This window comes from Echinops telfairi, unplaced genomic scaffold (genome assembly GCF_000313985.2).
Source record: "Echinops telfairi isolate 266 unplaced genomic scaffold, ASM31398v2 ScPeMD7_7424;HRSCAF=8462, whole genome shotgun sequence".
NCBI classification, from domain to species: Eukaryota; Metazoa; Chordata; class Mammalia; order Afrosoricida; family Tenrecidae; genus Echinops; species Echinops telfairi.
This window is the reverse complement of record NW_022111324.1, coordinates 85682336-85705265: the sequence shown is the minus strand read 5'-3', so window position 1 is coordinate 85705265 and position 22930 is coordinate 85682336.

The following is a 22930-nucleotide window of genomic DNA, read 5'->3' as shown; positions in this document are numbered from 1 at the left end:
TCAGGGCAAAGTTGGCACTGTGACTCCAGCACAGAGTTTCAGTGAATCTCACCTTTAGGTTACTATTAAGATTAAAAATATATAACACCTACTGGGGGTGCCTTCATTCAGAGGCGGCAGGCTGTGTGTGTGTGTGGGGGGGGGCGGGGCAGGAGCAAATTCATACACGGCAACTACTTGTCAAAGTGAATAAGACAAATCTGGATCTGATCTGAACACCCATAGTTGAGCTTTGTAGTTTGACGTCAAGCTATTTGTTTAGGATGATCTAAAATAGATCTACTATGACAATGATAGGCTCTGATTTGTGCGAAGACTTTCATTCTCCTAGGCCTATGCTAACAGTTTACGTGTCCCAGCATGAGTATGCAAATCTGAACCCGACTGGAGTGTGGGTGCAGCTGCCTCTAATAAGGGCAATGAGAAACTAGTATTTGCACCATCAGCCAACTAGTCAGTCCATGAACACACTAAGACTTTGCATGTTATATTAAGCTATATTAATTATATATGTTCATGGCAATCAGGAGGCCTGGTGGCATAGTGAGTTAAGCCTCAGGCTGCAAGCCAAAAGATTCATGCGCAGAAACACACCAGTCACTCTGAAAGAAAGAGGGGGCCCCTCACTTCCATGAAGATTTGCAGACGTGGAAACCCCAAGGAGTTCTACTTGCCCCTACAGGGTTGCTACGAGTCAGAATGGGCTTAACGGCAATGTGTTGGGGGTTTTATATTTATAGGAATATTTCTGTATTGATTTCCATTCAAGTATAATTTATACTTAATGTAACCATGTGGTGTGGGTGTGTGTAATTTGTGACAGAGATATTCTTTCTCTAGATTTCATCTGTTTCATATCTAACTGATCTCTTTTAAGGTAAAGAACACATGGCACATTTTTTCAAATTGATCGCCTTATAAATCAATAATCTAAAAATTTAACTGAGATTGAAAACTCCTTGTGAAAATAACTTCCTAATTACGTTCCCAGTATGAAAATCCTACTTGTGCTATTGGACAGAAATATGCCCATTTACATGGGTAATCAGTACATTTTCCTCTAAAACACTTAAAAATTCTAGAAAAAAAAGCACTTCCTGGAGACGTGGTTTCCTTTGAAATGTTATTTTATCTTGCTCTGACTGTCTTTGGTTGACTATGACAAATTTCTGTGATGAGGTAATTCTAATTCGGATGCTATTACTTTGGGTGAGAGCAGGGTAAGATAACCTACAATTTTGCCTTAAGAGGAAATCAAAGTTTCAGACAGGTATTCACCCCACTGGAAAAAAATAATATATCTGAATAAGTAGGATTTTTATAAGCTTACAAAGTAAAAATGGTATGCTTAAAAATTAGAAATGATTACTAAAATGAATAAGCGAGACAAAATTTTAAAATTATGTTTTTAAATTAAACATCAGTGTGGAAAGAGCATTTTATGATATCAGTGAGTATTAATCGAGTAAAATTGAATTTTCCTACTTTAAAAACTATAGCTATGGAACTATAAAAAACATCTCTGGGCTTGCTTCTTTGGTTCTGGAAAGGACTTTAAGCTACTCCTTGGGCCAGCCAAGTGTGACCAAATCTCTTAAAAGCAATGCAGAAATGTTCTGTCTTGGGCTGGTGGTAGCTCCATGAATGCGTGAAAACAAATAAACAAACTCACTGCCATGGAGTTGATTGCAACACATCACAATCCTATAAGACCAAAAGCAGAAAACTGCTTTCCAAGGTTTCTAAGGGTGTAAACCCCTATGGAAGCAGAGTAAAATCTCCCAACTTAAAAAACTTTCCCAAGGTTTCTAAGGGCATAAATCCCTACAGAAGCAGAGTAAAACCTCCCAACTTAAAAAAAAAAAATTGACAACTATAATAAAAATGAAAGCCTTGTGTAGAACAAAGGAACCATGAATCAATTTGAAACCTGTCCTGCATTTAATTAACTAAAGGGCTATCGTATTTGAGTGAATATGTGAGACTTAGTTCTAGGTTAATACAGGGACAAAACTTAGAGCAACAGGTTGAAGTGGCATGGGAGTAGATTTTAATCTTAGTATTATAGCTGGTCAACAGTAGGATAAAATAGACTATTCCTTAACAGAGGTACATGTATGTGTTCATTGGGTACCTCCAGACAGAGTGCAGACAGATGGCAGTCTCAGCAGTGTTACTGGTGAGACTGAACTTGATGCTGTGCTGTCAACTTCCTCCACATGGAGTCTGTGAGTCTACGTGCACATACCACATTGTAATCTAATAATAATGCCCCTCCTTAAGATTATTAAGTAAATAAATTTGTTTATGGAGGACCAGTGACAGTGTGAGGACCCTGCAGGCAGTAGAAGAGATGGCCTCCATGAGCCAGGACACAGGTCAGAAAAGCGACTTGAATAAAGGGTCACTTTACTGAATGTTGTCATTTCAAATGTATTGCCTCCTCCACCTGTACTGGCCTTTGCCTATGAAAAGAGATATGGTGGCCATTCCGAAGCAGCGGAAAGGATATTTTCTTTTTCTTCTTTACCACCTATCCAATCCTCCCTGAGGAGTCCTGATTCTGCCTGCCCTTCAAGGGCCCAGACTCAATGTGTAAGGACCACTGTTCTCCTCTCTTCTAGGTTCTCTCTCTTTCTCTCTCAATAGCCTGGCCACAGGATGCACCTGTGGGGTGAACTCGGAAGCCAGATGTTGCTCATTTGAGGAAGGTCTACAGCTGCCTTGCCTGGGGAGTAGATGGTGGTAAATTCTACCTGAAGACCATTTTGGACCCAGGGTCCAAACCAAGATGATTAATTCATCTTTACAGGTAGTAAAGCCAATATGTCAATCCCTATGTACCTTCTGTATCTGTTTCTCAACTCATTCACAAATTCATGCAACATATTAGTGTCCTCAAAACCCACCATAATCATGGGTTTAATTTTCCTCAAAGATGAAAAAAAAAGTTAACAAGTAAAGATTAGCCAATACTTTCACATTGGAAATTCTGTAGGACATTGGTCTTAACGGAGGTTTGCAGGTTTGTAATGTCTGTCCTTACAATGTTCTGAAGATCAGTGTGTCTATGGGAATTGAATAATTGCCATCCCTTTTTCCCAAATGGGTCAGGACCAATAAAGGGCAGATGAGTTGGTAGATAGGCCTGTGGTAGTTACATAATCTAGTGTCAATTTGAGGATTCAGAGAGAAGGGGTCACATTTAGCCTGTCAATCAGGTTGTAGCTTGATGACCTTATTTGGAGGCACTAAGGAGATAAACAGCTCGCTGGAGGCTGGACACTCCCTCCCTCCCTGTGAGACCTTCCTGTTGAGAAGACACATGGAGCTATACTGGAGCCCTGGAGCTGAAGGAGCCACATGGAGATCCCTGTCAACGCTGAGATACTTTCACTGCCACAGGATCCACTAGACTTTCCACCCACTGGCCTGCGATTTTCCTGCATTCGGCGTCATTGCATGTGTTGCATGAGTCTGAAGAGGAATATATAGACTGGTATCAGGCATATGGGCTAATATTGGACTTACAGACTTGATCTGGACTGGGCTGGGATGTTTTCTCACTATGCATTTGCTCTTGCATATAAAGCTCTTTCTTATACACATGAGTGTTATTAATTTGTTTCTCTAGTCTACCCAGACTAACACAAGACCTATGAACAATAACAAATGTATTACTAGTCAATGCACAGCTGTACTGCAGGCAAGGACAGGCCTGGTCTTGTGGGATGGATGTTTCTCAAGGCTTTCGGCATGGAGCAACAGGTAGGAGCGACTTCCCACTAGTACCTTCCCAAGCAGATGCTCCCAAGGATAAGAAAAACCAATAAAAAGGAAGGGGCTGGGCTGTGCATTGCAGCCTCTTCTTCCAAACACAACCTGGGTAGGAGTAAGTAGACAGAGAGGAAGCAACCAAGAGGGTCACATTGGTAGATGGCAGATATCCCTCCACAAGGAAGGGAATAGGAGGGGACGTAAGCATACTCCATTCAACAACAAAGACGGACCGTGGGACTGGTGCAAACTGTACCGGTCTTCTTCAGGGACCAAATCATTGCTGGCTGAGGGCCAGTTGACTCAGAGCCCGTCATGAGACATATGGGGTATAAGAAGGCAAACAAAGACGCTCTTGTTAGACTTCTTGATTGCTGCCTTCTTACGGAAGCATAACTCACATAAAGTGTCCATACTTACATGTATACTATTTTTACACTCAGGTGGCATAGTAAGCTAAGAATTGAGCTGGTAACCAAAGGGTTGACAGTTTGAATCCTTCCACCAGCTACTCTAGTTTATTTTACTAGTTATTTTACTCTAGTCTAGTTTATCCTACCGCTGACCAGTTATAATATTAAGATTAAAATCTACTTCCATGCCATTTCAACCTGTTGCTCTAAGTTTTGTCCCTGTATTAAGCTAGAACTAAGTCTCATATATTCACTCAAACACAATAGCCCTTTAGATAATTAAATGCAGGACAGGTCTCAAATTGATTCATGATTCCTTTGTTCTACACAGGCTTTCATTTTTAAGATAGTTGTCCATTTTTTTAAGTTGGGAGATTTTATAGAATAACCCAGATTTCCAGCTACTCTTTGAAAACTGGAAACTCTAGGAACCCCAAGTTCTTATTCTCTAAAGTCAAGGACTGGCTGGGGTAAGGAGCAGTTACTATTTGTAGACATTTTCACCAGGATGGCCTGTAGCCACTACCTACAACTGCCTTTGTGCCCCACCCTACCCCCACCCCCAGCCAGAAAAAAAAGAAATCTATTGAAGTTCTAACCCTCACTATCTATAATGTGAGCTTATTTGGGAAAAGAGTTGTTGTAAATGAAATGAAATTAATACGACGTTAAACTGAAGTAAGGTGGGCCCTAATCCAAGATGAGTGGTATCCTTATAACAGAGAAGAGACCTAGAGTGTCCAGAGGAGAGACAGTCATGAAAATCCAGAGACAGAGATTAGAGTTACACTGCTGGGGAACCAGGGAACATTCGAAGGTTCCAGAAGCTGAAAGAAAAAGCATAGATCTTCTCTACGGATTTTCAGAGCGCACAGCACTGCCTGTACCTCGGTTTCAGATTTCCCATTTCCAGAACCGCGAGAGAACACGTCTCTGTCGTTCTAAGCCACCTCCTATGTGATAGTGTGTCAGGGCAGTCCTAGGAAACCAATACAGATGTTGGTACTAAACAGGAACAAAGACGAGTTTTCTAAACTAGCTCTGAGACTTGGGGAATGGGTTCTCTCATCTGGTTAGACATAAATCACGAATGCCTTGATGTGGCTATCGAGTCGATTCAGACCGATAGTGGCCCGAGAGGACAGGATAGAACTGCCCCTTGTGGGTTTCAGAGACTTTAAGGATGACAGCATCGTCTTTCACCTGCTGTGGAGCGGCTGGTGGGTCCAAGCCCTGACCTTGTGATCAGCAGCTCAGTCACTGCCAGGAGCCCTGGTGCCCTAGTGGCTAAGTCTCCCACTGTGGTCTGCATGGTCTGCAGTTTGCAAGCTCCAGTCACTTCACAGGAGAAAGATGAGTTTTCTGCTCACACAGGGATAGTGTCTCAGAAACTCACAAGGGCAATTCTAGCCTGCCTTACAGGGTCACGATGAGTTGCCAAGGGCTCTATTTAGGTTTTTTGTTTGATTTTGGTGCGTGTGTGTGTGTGTGTGTGTGTGTGTGTGTGGCACACTACACCATCAGGGCTCCCTGGTGTGGCAATAAAGCAAAAGCAAACACACTGGCATCAAGTTGATGCCCACTCATAGTGACTCTATAGAGCATGGTAGAACTGCCCGCTGTGGGTTTCCCAGACTATAACTCTGTACTGGTGTAGAAAGCCTGGTCTTTCTGCTGCAGATCAGTTGGTGGTCTTGAGCTGATGATGGCAACCACTAGGGCACCAGGGCTCCTTAAGGTGTGACAATAGAAATAGCCAAAATATCACCATTGTCTACTGTAAAGCCAGGGTAATCATATCTTTAATACCTTAGAGCACTGGTTCTCAACCTGTGGGTCGCAACCCCTTTGGGGCTTCGAACGACCCTTTCACAGGGGTCACCCGATTCATAGCAGTAGCAAAATTAGTTATGAAGTAGCAACGAGAATAATGTTATGGTTGGGGGGCAGCACAACGTGAGGAACTGTATTAAAGGGTCGCGGCATTAGGAAGGTTGAGAACCACGGTCTTAGAGCGTTATAGTCAAACTAACAAATATAATGAAATTGGTTGGTTGCCCCTAATTGCGCTGGATAAATGGAGAAATAGACCAGTGAACTCAGATTCAACTTGCAAATGCTGCATAAATGTCCTGAATGTTTTAAATCATTTCTGAAAAACATGTCCTATTGCTAAGACCTGTGTAATCTGATGTTCAATTATAAATCATTTATGTCTTCTTGCTAAGATTTATCTCAACTTAACCAAAGAAGTTAAGATTTGTGTAAATCACATAAAGCACTGAATTATAACACTGAAAGCCCAACATTACAAAGCGGCTGGTATTAAATTAAGAACATTACTTGGGATGGAATGAAGTGGAATGGAAAATTGGAACAGGAGCGGGCAGATCCTGATAAAGTTCGTGTGGGTACAGTGGGCCACACAGTGGTACTTCTTTTATGTGACTATTACACGTTTGTGCCACTTGGTTTATGTTATTTTTGATACAGTTATTTTGTCAGATTATTGATTGGCTGGAGCTTTTCTGTCATCTAAAATCCACCTGCTATTTTTATTAACACTGTTCATTCTTTTCCATTCATATTTTGTTTATTTACATTTAAATGTATACATTTCCTTTTCTATACCTCCTGCGTCATTTTGCTGGTTTAAGACTATCATTTCAGTTTATCTGAGACTGTTTCTCATTCGCTATTCTGTCAGCTACTGTATTCTAAGCAGTCTGTCTTCTATAGATGTTGCAGGAGAGACGGTTACTGAACTCTACATGCCAGCTATTTACTAAATGCTACTTAAGACCTTCCTTCTGATTCTCAGTGATTCACTAGTTAAAGTTCCTTTGGAAACAGCAGCAACTCACTTTTTTTGCATGCTTTGTTTTTATTTGATTGGAAAGGCTCACTGTGCAGTGAACTCAACTAGTTGGTGGGGGCAGGGCTGCTTATATTTAATGTGTGAGGGAGAGAAACTTCAAACCACTTCAGTTGGCCAGCATTGTAATTGGATCAGAAGCATAAAACATGGGCATAAATGGCGCCACTGGTACTTTACTATTAAAGATCCAAAAGTTGAAAATAAAGAATTAAAAGTTTTGTCCCAAGATTATTCTTAGGTTTAATGAACAATTGTGGGAAGATTCCCCCACCCACCCCCCAGTACAATGTCGGTACATGACTCGCAGGCTATCTTGGTCAAACTCTTTAATTAGCTCATCCCTGAAGTAACGGCTGGAACGGTTTCTCTCTGGCGAGGCATGTGCTGTTAGTTGACACTGATGATTGCTCAGGCCTCACGTGGGCTGTGGGCTGGATGTTCCCCACCCCGACATTAGAAGACCTCACAGAATGAACTGACAAGAGTTGTTGTATATACACATCCTGCTGTGAGTCCATTTCTACTCATAGCAACCCTGTAGGACCGAGTAGAACCGTTTCCTACTGTTTCTAAGTTTGTAACTCTCTAGGGAAGTGGATTGCCTCATCTTGCTTCCCTGGAGCAGCTGGTAATTTCGAAGGAACCATTCAGTTAGCAATCCAGCACTTAACTAACTGCGCCACCAAGGCTCCCTGTTGCACTCATCCTTACAGTTTATTACTGGAAAAGGATGCAGATGAAAAAGTAGAATCAGAATACATAGAGCAGAGATCAGGTATAAGACTCTAGCTGTCCAAGGCATAAGAACAGTGCTTAATTCTCTCAGCAATAATAACACCAGCCACCTAAGCCTTGGCACTCAGGGTTTTCACTGGGAGTTGGTTATACAGGCCTGGCTAATTGCCTGTGCGGCTGACCCTTCTTCGGGTCCTTCGGAAGTCCAGCTGTTGCCATGTGGCGTAAAACCAAATAAGCCAGTTCTGACACATACTGACCCTACAGGACAAGTGGGTTTCAGAGATTGTAACTCTTTGTGAGAATAGAAGGTCTCAATTTTCTCCAGCAGAGTGGCTGGTGGTTTCGAACTGCTGAACTTGTGATTAGCAGCCCAACACAGAACCCCCTATGCCATCAGGGTGTCAAACCCACAATAATTCACCTTGTTAACACCTAGATTATCTGGTGGGCCAAGGGCTTAGGTAACCAAAAACAGTCTTAGCAGCAGGATCTTCCAAAAGTTTAAGGTTTATCACCTAGGACGTGAGGGGGGTCTTTCTTTGGAATGTGCAGTTTGAACAATCCAACATGCTATATGGATCTTTCACTGCCCAGAAGGTATTCCCCTATCTCAGTAATTCCACTTCTACTTGGTCCTCCAAAGGAGCCCTATTGGTCGGCTAACTATAAGATTGGAAGTTCAAACTCACCAGCCACTCTATGGAAGCAAGAAGAGATGGTGTGCTACTGTAAAGATCTATCATCTTAGAATTTCTAAGGACCAGTTCTTAGAGGATTCTTTCCTATAGGGCTGCTATGAGTTGGAATCAATCAGATCTCAGTGGGTGTTTGGTTGTTGTAGTAGTTTGTTGGTTGTTGGTTTGGTTTGGTTTGGTTTGGCCCCTTCCTCCGTATTGAAAGCCAGCAGTACAGCATATTTAAATTTCTCTGGCCTTCTGCATTTCTTAATTTTTATAAGGACTTTTGTGATTACACTTGACTGGCCCAGAGAGCCCGGGATAACTGCCTTCATTCAACATCCTTAATTTAATCACATACGCACTACCCTTTCTCCATGTATGGTAATATAGTGGCAGGTCTGAGGATTAGGAAGTGGATGGCTTAGGGGTCTTATTCTACCTAGCACACATTTGTTGACTGATTGTTGATGGAAAGTCAAAACCATCAGCTGAAAAGTTTATTATTAGTTTTGCGATATTCTCTGGGGACATTTTAAATGTTGTAACTTCACTCCATATCAGAAGACTTCAAAGAGTCCATGGAACAATTGGAATGAAAAGATCATGGAGTTTTCCCATGAACAGTTTGAAACTGCATCCTATTTCATTGGTTATAACATCTGCCTCCCTGTAATCATTGCTGCTGTGGTTGTTTGCCAGGGAGTCACTTCCGACTGATAGCCACCCTGTTGACAGCAGAGTGAAACACTGCTGGACCCTGTACTGTCCTCACAATTGTTGCTGTGGCTGAGCTCATTGTTGCAGCCCTGTGTCCACCCATCTCCCGAAGGACCTTCTTCTCTTTCGCTGCTCCTGTACTTTACCAAACATGAGACCCTTCTCCAGGGACTGGGCCCTCCTGACCAGTCCTAAGCACGTGAGATGAAGTGCCCCCATCCTTGCCTCTAAAGAACATTCTAGCTGTACTTCTTCCAAGACAGAGCAGCGTGTCTTTTCAGCAGTCCGTGGTGCTTTCAATATTCCTCTCCAGCGCCACAATCCAAATGCATCCATTATTCTTCTGTCTTCCTTATTCTCTCCCCCCTCTCTTTTTTAGTAAATCATTTTACTGGAGGCTCTTACAGCTCTATAACAATCCAAACATCAATTGTACCAAGCACATATGTACATACGCTTGCCATCATCATTTCCAAAACATTTTCTTTCTACCTGTGTCTTCCTTATTCAAGGTCCAACTTTCACATGCATATAAGGCCATGGAAAAGACCATGGCTTGAGTCAGGTCTACCTTAGTCCTCAAAGTAACATTCTTGCTTTTCAATACTGCAAAGAAACATTGAGTAGCAGATTAACCTAATGCAACTCATCTTTTGAGCTCTGGACTGCTACTTCCATGGATTGTGGAGCCAAGAAAGACAAAATCCTTGCGAACTTCAATCTTTTCTCCATGTATCATGATGTTACCTATTAGTCCACCACAGCATCATAGCTCATGTTCATGATCTTTACAACTGATGATATTCTTTAGTTTACTTCTTCAGTATCTGTTACCTGTCTGAGCTAACGAATGTGGAATGGGATATGGTATATTGGAAAGAGCTATACTGCATGGCAAGCCTAATTTTCTCGACCAGTGGGATTTGAGTAGTTGCCTTCGTCTGGCCTATTTTCAAGCCTTTGTTTTTCACTGCTGACAACATCCTTGGAAGGGGACTTGTGACTCATGTCATCAGATGAATGTTCATTTGTAGACCTCAGGATACACATGCTCACGGCCCACACCGAGCACTCCCTGCCTGCCTGAAGTCACGCCCTCATTTCATCATCACGGCACTGTGTCCCTGACTCCACTATTAGTTCCTCCTGGAAACGATCTTTTTCACCTTTAATTCCTGGCTTCCCATCTCTTCACACTAAGTTCAGTAGCATGTGAAAACCAGTTGTTGCGTATGCTGTCAAGTCGATTCTAACTTTGAGGACAGAGTAGAGCTTCCCCATCAGTTCCCGGGCATCATCTCCATGGAAGCAGATTGCCAGATCTTTTCTCCGGCAGAGCCACTGGTGGGTCAAAACCGATCATTTTGGGTTAGCAGATGAGTGATTAACCATTGTGCCACCAGAGCTCCTTTATGCAAAATTAGAACTCAGTACGTGTTTGTTTTTGTTTCGGTTTGGTTTTTTACCTACTAAAGTAAATGCTCATAACCCTAACCTTATCGTGGTGGCATTTGCTTCTGATGCATATCAAAGGTAGGGAAAATAATCAGGTTCTTTTAAAATTATCATAATTGTGATTTATATTGTAAGATACTAATAAAGTTTAGGTTGTCATTGGGCTTGTTGCCTTTATCTTGTGCATCTTGGCTGTCTCTGTTCTATGTGGCACTTGATAAGCCAGAGGCACCTGAAATGCAGCATAAGGAGATTGCCATCATTTTCCTGGCAAACCTGTTCTGCCTCTGAGGCATCCGCCTTTGTGAAAGGCATCATGACCTTCATAATTCCCCAGGCTTGAGACATGGGTGTTACCCTCTGCTCCTCCTTCCTCACCTCTTTCTATATCTACTCTGTCTCCAAGTCCTGTGAACTCTTTATTTGTTCTCTAAACAGTAGCCTTCTTTTTAGTCACACTATCAATCATCTTTAAGGGCTCCGATTTTTAACTTGACTTTATGCAAAGGTGTTAAAACTGACCGGATCTTCAGCCGTGTGGCTGAAGCGTAGCTAACTAGCTAGGAAAACTAGAATATGCTAGCCTCCACATGGCTCTCAGGGTGTTTATTCAGAAATCCAAGTCCCTTAAAGACTCCTCACTAGCTCAGAGAAGGAGCTAAAACGTTGAGAACATTCTTAATGTGGTCCTGCCTTCTTTGTCCCACTTCTTGTCTCGCTCCCCTTTGCACCTCTCTCCTCCTACTCTGCTGACTGCCTGAGGTCCCAAAGTTGGCACTGTCTCTCCTGGCATCATGCTTGTGTGTCTACAATTCCTCCTTTGGAACTGCCCTGCACTTGGACTCTGTCATCTGGCTGATGACTGTTCAACTTCGTGGGATGCCGCCTGGGCTGATGGACTTTGAGCTAGGCAGAGCAGAGAGTGAATGTTGACTTAACCTCTTTCTCAACTTCACTGAGCCTAACCTCCTATATGTAAAAAGGAGGAAATAATATTCATCTTCCAGGCTTGTTAGGAAATTGGACACAATAAATATTAAGGGCCTGGTGGCATAAATAATAACTAGGACAGTGATCATAAAAACATATCACTTTAATTAGGTCCAAGTATATTTCTAAGTGCTCTACTCACGTTAGCTCACTTATTATTAATATTATCATGATTCCTTTCAAGAGTGCCATGTCCACAGAGCCTTTCTTGATTCCTCAAGTCTTGATTAGACGCTCCACCCTCCTTTACCCTACAATGAGCCCTGGGAAGCTGGCAGGTGGCTCTCACTGGGCGATCTTGCTAATGAGTGACAGATGAGAGCAGGCTGAGCTCAGAAGGCTCTTCTCTTGCATCCCTGATTGGGCCGAGTTCCCAGTAAACCTGTTTTCCTTCTTCCTCTCCGGGCCGTGGGTGGTAACAGCTCCCTACTCTTACTGGTGGCTGGCTGGCCAGCTTCGTTGGTTCTCTTAACCTTGACCCACCTTTGGTGAAGTCCTTCCTCACTGAGGTTACTTGAACCCTTTACTGGATTGAAATTCCTGCCTTTCTATTTGTTCCCTTAGCCCCCTTTCTTTCCCCGCCTCAAATATTTGGGGTATAATATTGGAGATACATAAACAATGGTCTTAGTCTTTTTCTGAGCTACCCTTGAAGACAAATATTGTGCCACTGTAAGTGTGTGTCTGTAAGCCTAGCCTGGTCCCAGGTGGAGTAGTGCTCAAATACTTGTGGCATGATTTGATTATGGGCTAGTGCTCACCTCACTGCCACTTTCCACCTACTGCTCTCTTTTCAGTCTTCCAGCCTGAGACCCCCAGCACATAGTGTGTTAGTTAGGTGATTTTATGTCATCTTGGAGGTGTATAAAAGTGTAGAGGAGGACTCAAATTTGTCAATCAGGTGACAGCCTGATTCTGTCTCCTTGGGGAATCTTATAAGGAGGACCCTGGGCATCCCCTTCTTATAAGGAAGACCCTGGGAATCCCCTTCTTATAAGGAGGACCCTGGGAACCCCCTTCTCTGTCCCCGTTCGCCTTGTTGCTTGCTGGTCACCCTGAGAACTGACAGTGCCCTGCCATATTTCCACTGAATTTGGATCCATATAACTCTGCAACCACTGCCCTATGATCCTCTTGCTTTCTGCATCATTACATATGGCTGCATGAGTGAGTCTGAAGAGGGACTTATAGACTAGTATTAAACTTGAGGACTTGCATTGAAAAGCTCCCTTGACGTATAATTATTTCATGACATACATAAATGAGCGTCACTGGGTTTCTTTCCCTAGTCACCGTCGCCTAACACAATATCATTCCCTCTTTCCATCTCCAGAGCTGCTTCTGTTCTCCAGAGACACATTCATCTTCCTGACAGTGGCCCTCAGACGGGTTGGAGCTCCTGGTATCTGCAACCCATCTCAGCCTGCCTCATGCTCCTAACTAATCCATCCCCAGAGCAGCCACTGCCCTCTGTCTTTGAGCCTCTGCTTCACATGACCTCCTAAAGGCCTGGCCATGACATGTAACAACATTGGACTCTTCTCTGTTGATATCCCTTTGTCCCAGTCTTCCAGGGATGATAGTCCAAATATGACAAGTATTGACCTGTTCCAGCAATGGCATGCTGACAGAAAGTGGAGTCTAAATATGGAGCGTTTGCACGAGTCCACTGCATTCTCCTCAGAGTATGATGACAAAGGCTTCTCTTGATAAGGCTGAGCATCACCCACGCCTGAATTTATAGAATCATGCTGCTTTTATTTATTGATCTAAACCCCAAAGGCTTCTGGGAGAGTCCTATCAGAATTGACTTGATGTCAATGAGTTCAGTTTTAGAAGAGTCCTGTGTTTGCAGGATTCTCTAGAGAAGCAAAACCAGGACACTTATGAGTTTATATATATATATCAAGAAGGAATATAACAGCTCATTAATCCACACAGCAGTACAGAGGACTCAGTTTAACTCACTTCTGTGGAAAAGTTAATATACTGAAAGTCCTTCAACTCACGAGAGCTGCTGGTCCAAGGTCAAGAAAGCAGACAGCAGAGTCTGCTCACAGGCAACAGATAGCAGGGTGGGTCAGCAACAGTCAGCATAGCACAAGGGCTTATTGAAGCAGACCCCAATGGAATCTTGAAATCAAGCGATGTACAAACCAGCAGTGTGGTGAAATGGGTTTCAAAGGAACAGCAAGCTCCAGCTAAATGATCTGTGGGTTGGCTTGGCCCTCAGGGAGTGCACCACATGATTGAGGCATAGAACTAGCTCAAGCGGCAGCATTCAGGTCCAATCACCAGGGAGGAATAGAGAAGGGGGCAGGCCTTGGAAAGGCATTTATCTCGTTGTCCTCCAATCAAGTTGCAACTTGATCAAACTCTGCCCACATGTTCCTATTGGCCGAGTTGGCACAATAAATCTGTCAGAAGTCCCATAAGAGGTGAAGAGCTGCAGATGGTTAAGAGATGGCTTCCCATCCATTCCAAACCAGTGCAGTCTTACAAAGAAGTGTCCATTTTGTCATGGTCCTTTTACTAGGTGAACAGCACATCTATCATCCCTGCATTACAGATGCTCAAGAAATTAATCTTTATGAACCATAAGGTTCTGCAATGTAGGCTTCTCTAGACAAAACCAGGACATTTATGATTATACATAAAAAAGGGTAGGTTTATATAGCGAGAAGGAATACAACAGCTAATTAGTCCACACAGCAGTACAGAGGGGTCAGGCCAACTCACATTCGCAACTCACTTTCGTCAGACAGTGAAGGTCCTTCCAGTTCACCACAGCTGCTGGTCCAAGGTCAAGGAAGCAGACAGTGAAGTGGCTGCTGGCGAGTCTGCCCATAGGCAAGAGAACTGATTTGGATCACAGGCAGCAGGCATGGCAAGGGGGGGCGGCAACAACGGGAAGATGAGATGTTGAGGTGTAGCAGAGGTCAGTAGTGCATCAGCCGAGTGAAGCAGTCACGATGGAACTTCAAAGCATAGTGATGTATGGTATGGTGACGGGATCCACCACTCTGTTCCACAGGTTGGCTCGGCCCACAGGTAGGGCAGAGGAGCTAACTTGGGCAGCAGCATGCTGGTCTGATCACCAGGGAGAAAGAGGAAAAGGCCAGCCTCAAGGAGCCATTTATCACCATTGCCCTCCAAACAAGCGGCGACCTGATTGACAGGCTAAAAGTCCGCCCACATGTTCCTACAGGAGCTGTGTTGGCACAAAAATTCTAACTATTGCAAGCACTAAAACAGGCCAATCTTGTTCCCTGGCATAGATAACTGGAATTTAACATAAAATGTACTGATATGTGTTCACTTGGAAAGAACACTTTGTACCTCAGGACCACAGAAATACAAGGACATCTATGTTTATAGAATACTAGGGGCAGTGCTAAGGGTGCTCCTTTATGTCCCAAACAAATGTTACAAACTCAGAGTATACCATAACACATGAAAATTACTCACGCACAAGTCCCTCTCTCCCACGGACTTGTAAATAAATATGGGGGAAGTGTGGGTCAGCTTTGCCCTTACTTCTGTATCCCTAGGTTCCAGCAAATGCATAGAGCAATTTAAATAGAATTTGTGAGTTGGATAAATAAAATAGCTGCCTTCATACAAGCACATGAGGAGTACACATGGTACCACCCAGGCCAAGGATCTTGGACCAGTGTCCGGTCTAAGAGATTATAGGCAGTAGGGGATTTAGGTTGAAGTAGATGATTGAGTGATATGTTTCTATACCTACACCCTCTACTTCATGACATTTAATAACACTTAGATGATTATCCTTTGAAATAAATACTTACTCTTCCAAGCATTCTGATATCTTCATTTTAATATTATAAGGAAAATCTACTAGGGTGTTCATAGCTATTCTGAGATGGTTTCTGGCCAAACATATTCGAGTGAACCTGATGCCCTATGAATATATATTCAGCAAAAATCAAACCGTGCTTTTCCCCAGGGAGAACTATTGATAATACCTTTCCTTTGACCAATAGTATCCTTCTGGAAAACATCAACCACCTATCACAACCCTCGAGGAGAAAGCAGGTCCATGTATATAAATAAAGCAGGTGGAAAATGCCTGGCCCTGTCTAACATCTTATGCAGTGTCTTAGGCTGGATTCTTTAGAGGAGAAAAATCAGCCTATGTGCACATATAAAGAATCTGGCTTGTGCAATTGTAGGGGGCGTCAAGCCCCCAATTTGTGAGTTAGGCTGGAGACTTCGGCAGGCTTCGGATCCATGAACCAGAAGAGGAAATGCAGGGAATGGGCAGGAGATAGGAGGGAGGGCATGGGGGTTGGCTGATCACATCATGGAAAGTAATTGCGGTATACCACATCACAGTTTGGAAGAGCTCCCAGTCTCGTGTCTGTCAAACCCTGAGAATTATAGTCTAGCCAAGTTGATACATAAGATGAACCACAACATGCACTACATTCTATAAATTAAGAATAAGGTGATGAAATCATAATTTTTTTCTCATGTAAAGGCAGTGTATATTTCACCAAAAGAAATCCTAGTTGTAGGGTGATCGACTGTCCCAAATGGTCTGGGACTCAAGGTTTTTCATAAGATGTGATACTTTTAGTTTCAAAACCAAGACATTCCTGGGCAAACCAGGACCGGTCACCAGTCACCGACATGCTGAGTATGTTACATCAGGTCAAAAACCCTTTCCCCTTTTCATGTGGTTATTGAAAATTTTGAAAGTAAGAAATTCTTCGAAATTTAAAAGAATAAAATGATCCCACTAGATGAAACATCTAGAGAAGCCAAAGCTCTATTAGCCAAAATGTTATTACTGGTTACCAAAGGAGAAAGGGTGGTAAAAAGGATCCATTCCTTAGTGGGCACTGCATTTCTGTTAAGGGCGGTAGAAACCTTTGGAAATGAATAGTGGTGATGGTGGCACAATACGCTGACAGTACTTAGTGTCACAGAATGGCATGTGTGGAGAATGTTGAATGGCAAATGCTCTCCATATGTCGTTGTTTGTTGTTAGGGTCCATCGAGTCAGGTCCAACCCATCACAAGCTTATGCACAACAGAATGAAACACTGCCTGGTCCTGTACTATCCTCACAAGCGTCCCCATGCTTGAGCCCACTGTTGCAGCCACTGTGTCAACCCATCCCCTTGAGGGTCTTCCTCCTTTTTGCTTTCCCTCTACTTTAACAAACATGTGTCCTTCTCCAGGGACTGGTCTCTCCTGACAATATGTCCAAAATAGGTAAGACAACTGTTTCTCTGTCCTTGTCTCTAAGGAGTACTCTGTCCCTGCTTCTTGCGAGACAGATCGGTGTGCCCTTTAGCATGCTATAGTATCTTCAATATTCGCCAGCACCCAATCCAAATGCATCAGTTGTTCTCTGGCCTTCCTTATTCAATGTCCAACTTTCATATGCAGATGAGGCAATGGAAAATACCATAGTTGGGTCAGGCGCACCTGAGTCTTCAAAGCAACATCCTTGCTTTTCAACACTCCAAAGAGGTCTTGTGTAGCAGATTTGTCTTTTGATCTCTTGACTGATGCTTTTATCCATATTGATTATGGACCCAAGCAAGACAAAAAAATCCATGACAACCTCAACCTTTTCTCCATTTATCACGGTCTTATCTATTGGTCCAGTTGTGAGGATTTTGGTCTTCTTTACATTGAGTTCTAACCCCTACTGAAGCCTACAACACTTGCTCTTCATCAGCAAAGTGCTTCAAATCTTCCTAACTTTCAGCAAAGATTGTGTCATCTGCGTATCACAGATTGTTTGTAAGATTTCTTCTGATCCTGATGGCACATTCTTCTTCACATAATCCAGCTTTTCTAATGATTTGCTCAGCATAAATATTGAATAAATATGGTGAGAGGATACAACCCTGGAGCACACCTTTCCTGATTTGAAACAATGCAGTCTTCCATGTTTCTATTCGCACAACTGCCTCTTGATCCAAGTAGAACTTCCTCATAAGCACAGCGAAGTGTTCTGGAACTCCCGTTCTTCTCAAGGTTATCCATAGTTTGCCCTGATCCACACAAATGTGTTTGCAGAGTCAATAAAACACATGTAATCATCTTTCTGGTAGTCTCTGCTTTGAGCCAAGATCCATCTGACATCAGCAATGATGTCCCTTGTTCTATGTCCTCTTCTGAATCCCTCCTGAACCTCTGGCAGCTCCCTGTCAAAGTATTGCTGTAACCATTGTTAGATAATCTTCATCAAGATTTTATTTTCCATGTGATATCAACAATATTGTATTATAATTTGAGCATGCTGCTAGGCACCCTTCTTGAGAATGGGTATAAATATGGATCTCTTCCAGTCAGTTAGCCAAGTAGCTGTCTTCCAGATTTGCTGGCATAGATGAGTGAGTGCTTCCAGTGCTTCATCAGCTTGCTGAAACATTGCAATTGGTGATTCCATCAATTCCTGGAGCCTTGCTTTTAGCAAATTCCTTCAATGTAGCTTCAACTTCTTCCCTCAGAACCATTGGTTCTTGTACTTATGCTACCTCCTGAACTAGTGGAACGTAGGCTAGTTCTTTTAGGTACAGGGACTCTGTGTATTCTTTCCATCTTCTTTTGATGCTTCCTGTATCACTCACTAACTTTCCCATAGAATAGTTCAATATTGTTGAGAATGCTGATGGCAACAAATGTACAAATGTGCTTGACACAATGGATGGATGGATGGATTGTGATAAGAGTTGCACAAGCCCCAATAAAATTATAACAAAATAATATTTCAATATTGCTACTCAAGGTTTGAATTATTTCTTAAGTTCTTTCAGTTTATATTTGTACCATGATTAAAAATAAAGGAAAGTGAATAATGCAAAATAAAATATGGTACTATAGCTATTTACGGAACTAGGTTAAGAGGGCTATGAGATTATTTACTTAAATTCTGTAAAACCATTGCACTTACCTAATAACTAGAACAGATCCTGGTCAAAGATCATTTACTTTATTTCTACAGTCAGATCTGTAATTTTCCAATAGAAATCAATCCTTATACTTATTCCAAAGTTCTAGAATTGCCATTATTGGGGGGGGGGGGACAAACAAACAAACAATAAAAAATTAAGAATGCCTTTATACGAAAAAAAAAAACAAAACCCTTCACAGCATGGTTTGAAAAATAACCACAATGTCGAGCTTCCTGCCTGGTTGGCTTGGTGTGTCATGACTACAACAAAAGTAGTCAGGTTTTAAAAGCAAAAGTTTGTCTTAATGAGAAGATCTAGTGCTACGTGCTGCAGTGAGTACAGATAGCTACCTATCACATTATCTTACAAATCAGTGATCTAAGTCTGCTTCTACTCCCGTATTGAACCTATCTGACTGCCTATTGTTGGGCCCAGCCTTACCAAACAGGAGGGAAACCCTGTGTAAAAGTTACAAAATGTTCTGTCTCTGGCAATGGAGATTTCCTATCACCATGGAGATACATGCCTTCAACTGGGAGAAGAATCATCCTCACAGATTACTAAATAAATGAATTTACTAAAAAAAAATTAAGTAGTATTTTGGGGGTGAAGTGAAGGTGACACTATATTAGCCAGTGTTATTATCATGACAAACACAAGTGTTTTTAGATGGGAACTTAAATATTGCCCTAGTCGTTCATTGATGCAAGATATACCTTTGTGAAACAACGAGCTCAGGCTCACACTTTGTCCTTTATAGGATGAGAGTCTATGAAAGGTAAAAGGAGATCTACTTAACTTTGAGTAAACAAAGAGTGCTCTGTGCTGCATGCTCTGGGGCCTCTTTTTAGATGTTCAATACTCTTAGTCATTTTTTTTTTGCAAGGAATCTGGCTGTCAAGGGGCCTCCCAGCTGTGACAGAGCTGTTACAAGCACAGGAAAACCCTGCCTGCAAACTGCCTGGTTGCAGTCCTACAGCCTGACTCATGTCTCATGTGCACCTGCTGCCTGCTGTGAGCACCAACAGAGATAGCCCTAGATTGTGGGGTCTCATCTGAGTAGCACTTCATGATGAGGATTTTCTCACAATCAGAGGATTTTAATGATGAATGACTAATTAAAATAATGACCAACATTAGCAGATGTAAACCCCAGTAAAGAGTGTTAATAATAACAACCTTATGTCATGTGAAACGGACTTCCCCTCTAAGTGTACATGAAATCAGTCTTGGGACATTCCATCCTCTCAGGAAAGCCCCTTGTCCCTCCAGACCCTCCCCACTTTTCTTTAATGTCTGCAGATCCAGTTCAATTCTGTTTTATTTAAAAGATGGAAAGAACACACACACACACACACAAACCCAAACTTCTCATTGGAAAAGAGCTCCCAAGGACCGTAGCAAAAGGGTGTTCTACCTCTGAGAAGGGCTGCCTTTCAGTGGAGCAATTCCCAGCACAGAGATGTGAGAGTTACTCTGAGCACTAGCCTGGCCCCTGCAGGCCTTTGAAGAAGCAAAAGAGGTCAGTGCCAGTGACACTCTGCACACCCCACCCCCCCATTCACTCCAAGACTACAGGCCCTGCTGCCAATCTGAGTTGGGTCTTGTGGGGCATGTAAGCTAGGAAGAGACATGTTACAGACCACGCTAAGGGCTCCTACGTATATTTCCCTTGTGCCCTGTGGTCCAGAGGAAAAGAGTGGGAAAGCTAGGCATATGGGAAGCATCTGATGCCAGCCCTGCCAGAAGAAGATAAAAAGATGATTGCCCTGCTGCATTTAAAGGGACACTTACGATTCAAGTTTGGTCAGCTGTTCTGGTCTGAGGCTATGGACAATGCTTGTAAGCACCTTGCTCATTGTCTCAGACAAGACGTGTCTTGCCACAGGGAGGAAAGTATGTGAGTCAGGTCAAATGATTCCAGGTAAGGAAAAGTACGGCAGCAAACCTACAAGATGGGTGTGCAACATCAAGAATGGTTTCTTTCACTTGAGCTACCAGAGCACCACAGTGGCAAAGTAGCAGTGCAGGAAGGGCTCGCCCGTGATCACGGCATGCTGAGTGGGAGGGTGTGCAGGGATGCGAGAAGGTGCAGCCCTCTCTCTCTATTGGGTGTGCATGCTTGATCTCAAAAATTAAGGACAGTGGGAACTAGAGCTTCCCACGTGAAACTGATACTGCTTTGGGGGAAGATGCGGTATGGCTGCAGTACTGGCATGAAGAGGGCACGGCACTCTCCCTGTTTCTTCCCTTCATAAACCAAAAGCTGTTTTTTCCCACCTGTCAGGAATGCTCCTAGGTGCCAGATGGGACACCAAGGGCAATAACACCTGCTCCCTGCCCTCCCAAAGCCGCGATGTAGAAACGAGTCGTATTGATAAGAAGGAGCCTTAGCAGCATAGTGGGTTACGCATTGGGCTGCTGACCACAAGGGCACCAGCTACTCCACAGGAGAAAGATGAGGCTTTCTAACCCTTCCAGAGTTACAGTATCGGAAACCCACAGGGCAGCGATTCTCTGTTCTAGAGGGTTGCTATGAGTCGGAATCGACACCAGTGTTGATTAGTTAGATAATCTGTTGTCAATTTGAGGGGATTAAGAGCGAAGGGGTAGAGTTTAGCTTGTCAAGCAGGTTACAGCTTGATGACCTCATTTGGAGGTGCTAAGGAGATAAATAACTCGCTGGAGGTGAGACAGGCTCACTCCCTGCAAGACACTACAAACAAGGAGCCTGATGGAGCTACATTGATGTGGCTCATCAGCTGGAGGAGTCACATGGAGACCCCTACCCGCACTGAGATGCTTACAACGCCACTGGATCCACATGACTTCCCACCCACTGGCCTGTGATCTTCCTGCATTTGGTGTCATTTCATGTGTTTCGTGAGTCAGAAGAGGACTTTGTAGATTGGTATCGGACATATGGGCTAATATCGGACTTATGGATTTAATCTGGACTGGGCTGGGAAATTTTCTCAATATTCAATTGCTCTTGCATATAAACCTTTTTGTTATACGCATATGAGTCTCCCTGGATTTGTTTCTCTATTATACCTAGACCAGGGGTCCTCAAACTTTTTAAACAGGGGGCCAGTTCACTGTCCCTCAGACCCATTGGAGGGCCGGACTATAGTTTTAAAATAAACTATGAACAAATTCCTATGTATACTGCACATATCTTACTTTGAAGCAAAAAACGAAACGAGGCAAAAACACCCAGCGGTCCAGATAAATGTCTTCCGTGGGCCACATGTGGCCCACGGGCCCGTAGTTTGAGGACCCCTGATCCTAGACTAACAGTGTTTGCTTTGGGGTTTGGAGTACTGACAATATACAGACATACCTGTATATTGTAGGTTAACAAGAATGTCAACCCGAGCTTTAGGAACTTGGGTTCTTCTTATTCTCTTGTTATAATCTGCCAGATAGCGCACTTCCTGAGACTATCTTTGCCTATCCAAACTTTCCATGAGCTCCACATGCTAACAGACTCTCATGACTCCCAAGCACATGTACACTCCTCTTCAGACTCCCTCCTCCCAGCTCTGCAGCCCTGTCTTTCTGCTCCTCTCACGTCTCTGTGTGTCCCTTTCATTTGCTGTTCTTTCTGACCTCTTTCTCTTATACCTGTGCTGTGAGACATGAGCCCTCAAACCTCATGAGCCAAAGAAGGAAATCAAGCTCATGATCGAAGTCAGCTGGGGGTGGTTTGAAGTTGGTGGCCTTGAACTCTGAGGTCCCGGAGCTGTGATGAACCATCAGGCCTGTCCTTATCATCAGCTTGCTCTGCACCATTCCAGGACTCAAGCAGTTGGCCTGAGTACCCTCTCTGTGGACAACAGGGACAATATGGAGAAAAACGCTTTGTGCTTCTGACTCAGTCATTCTAGACCCCACCTTCTTTCTATAAGTCAGTAAGTTCTAACTTGCTTTTTGTCATGTTATTTCCGATAGCGTCATTTGGATAAGCAGGGGAGAGCAGGTGGGCCTACTGGCTATTAGAGGTAGAGGCGTGGGTTGCTGCTAAACATCTTACAATGCCCAGGACAGTCCCCCCCGCAAAGACTAATCCAGTCCAAAATGCCCACAGTATTGAGGTGGGAAAACTTTGAACTATTGTGTTTCAAGGACGAAGGAAGGTCACAATCATTCGGAGGGCTCTGACACTGCCACTAACTTAGAAGCCCGGGGACACTGTCGGGTAAGCATTGGGTTGCTAGCTTTGAACAAAGTCAGCTGTTCAATCCTACCAGCCATTCTTTGCGAGAAACAAGAGGGTGTTGCTCCTGGGAAAACGTATTGTCTCAGGAACTGGAAGTTGGAATGAGTTTGATGGCAGTGGAT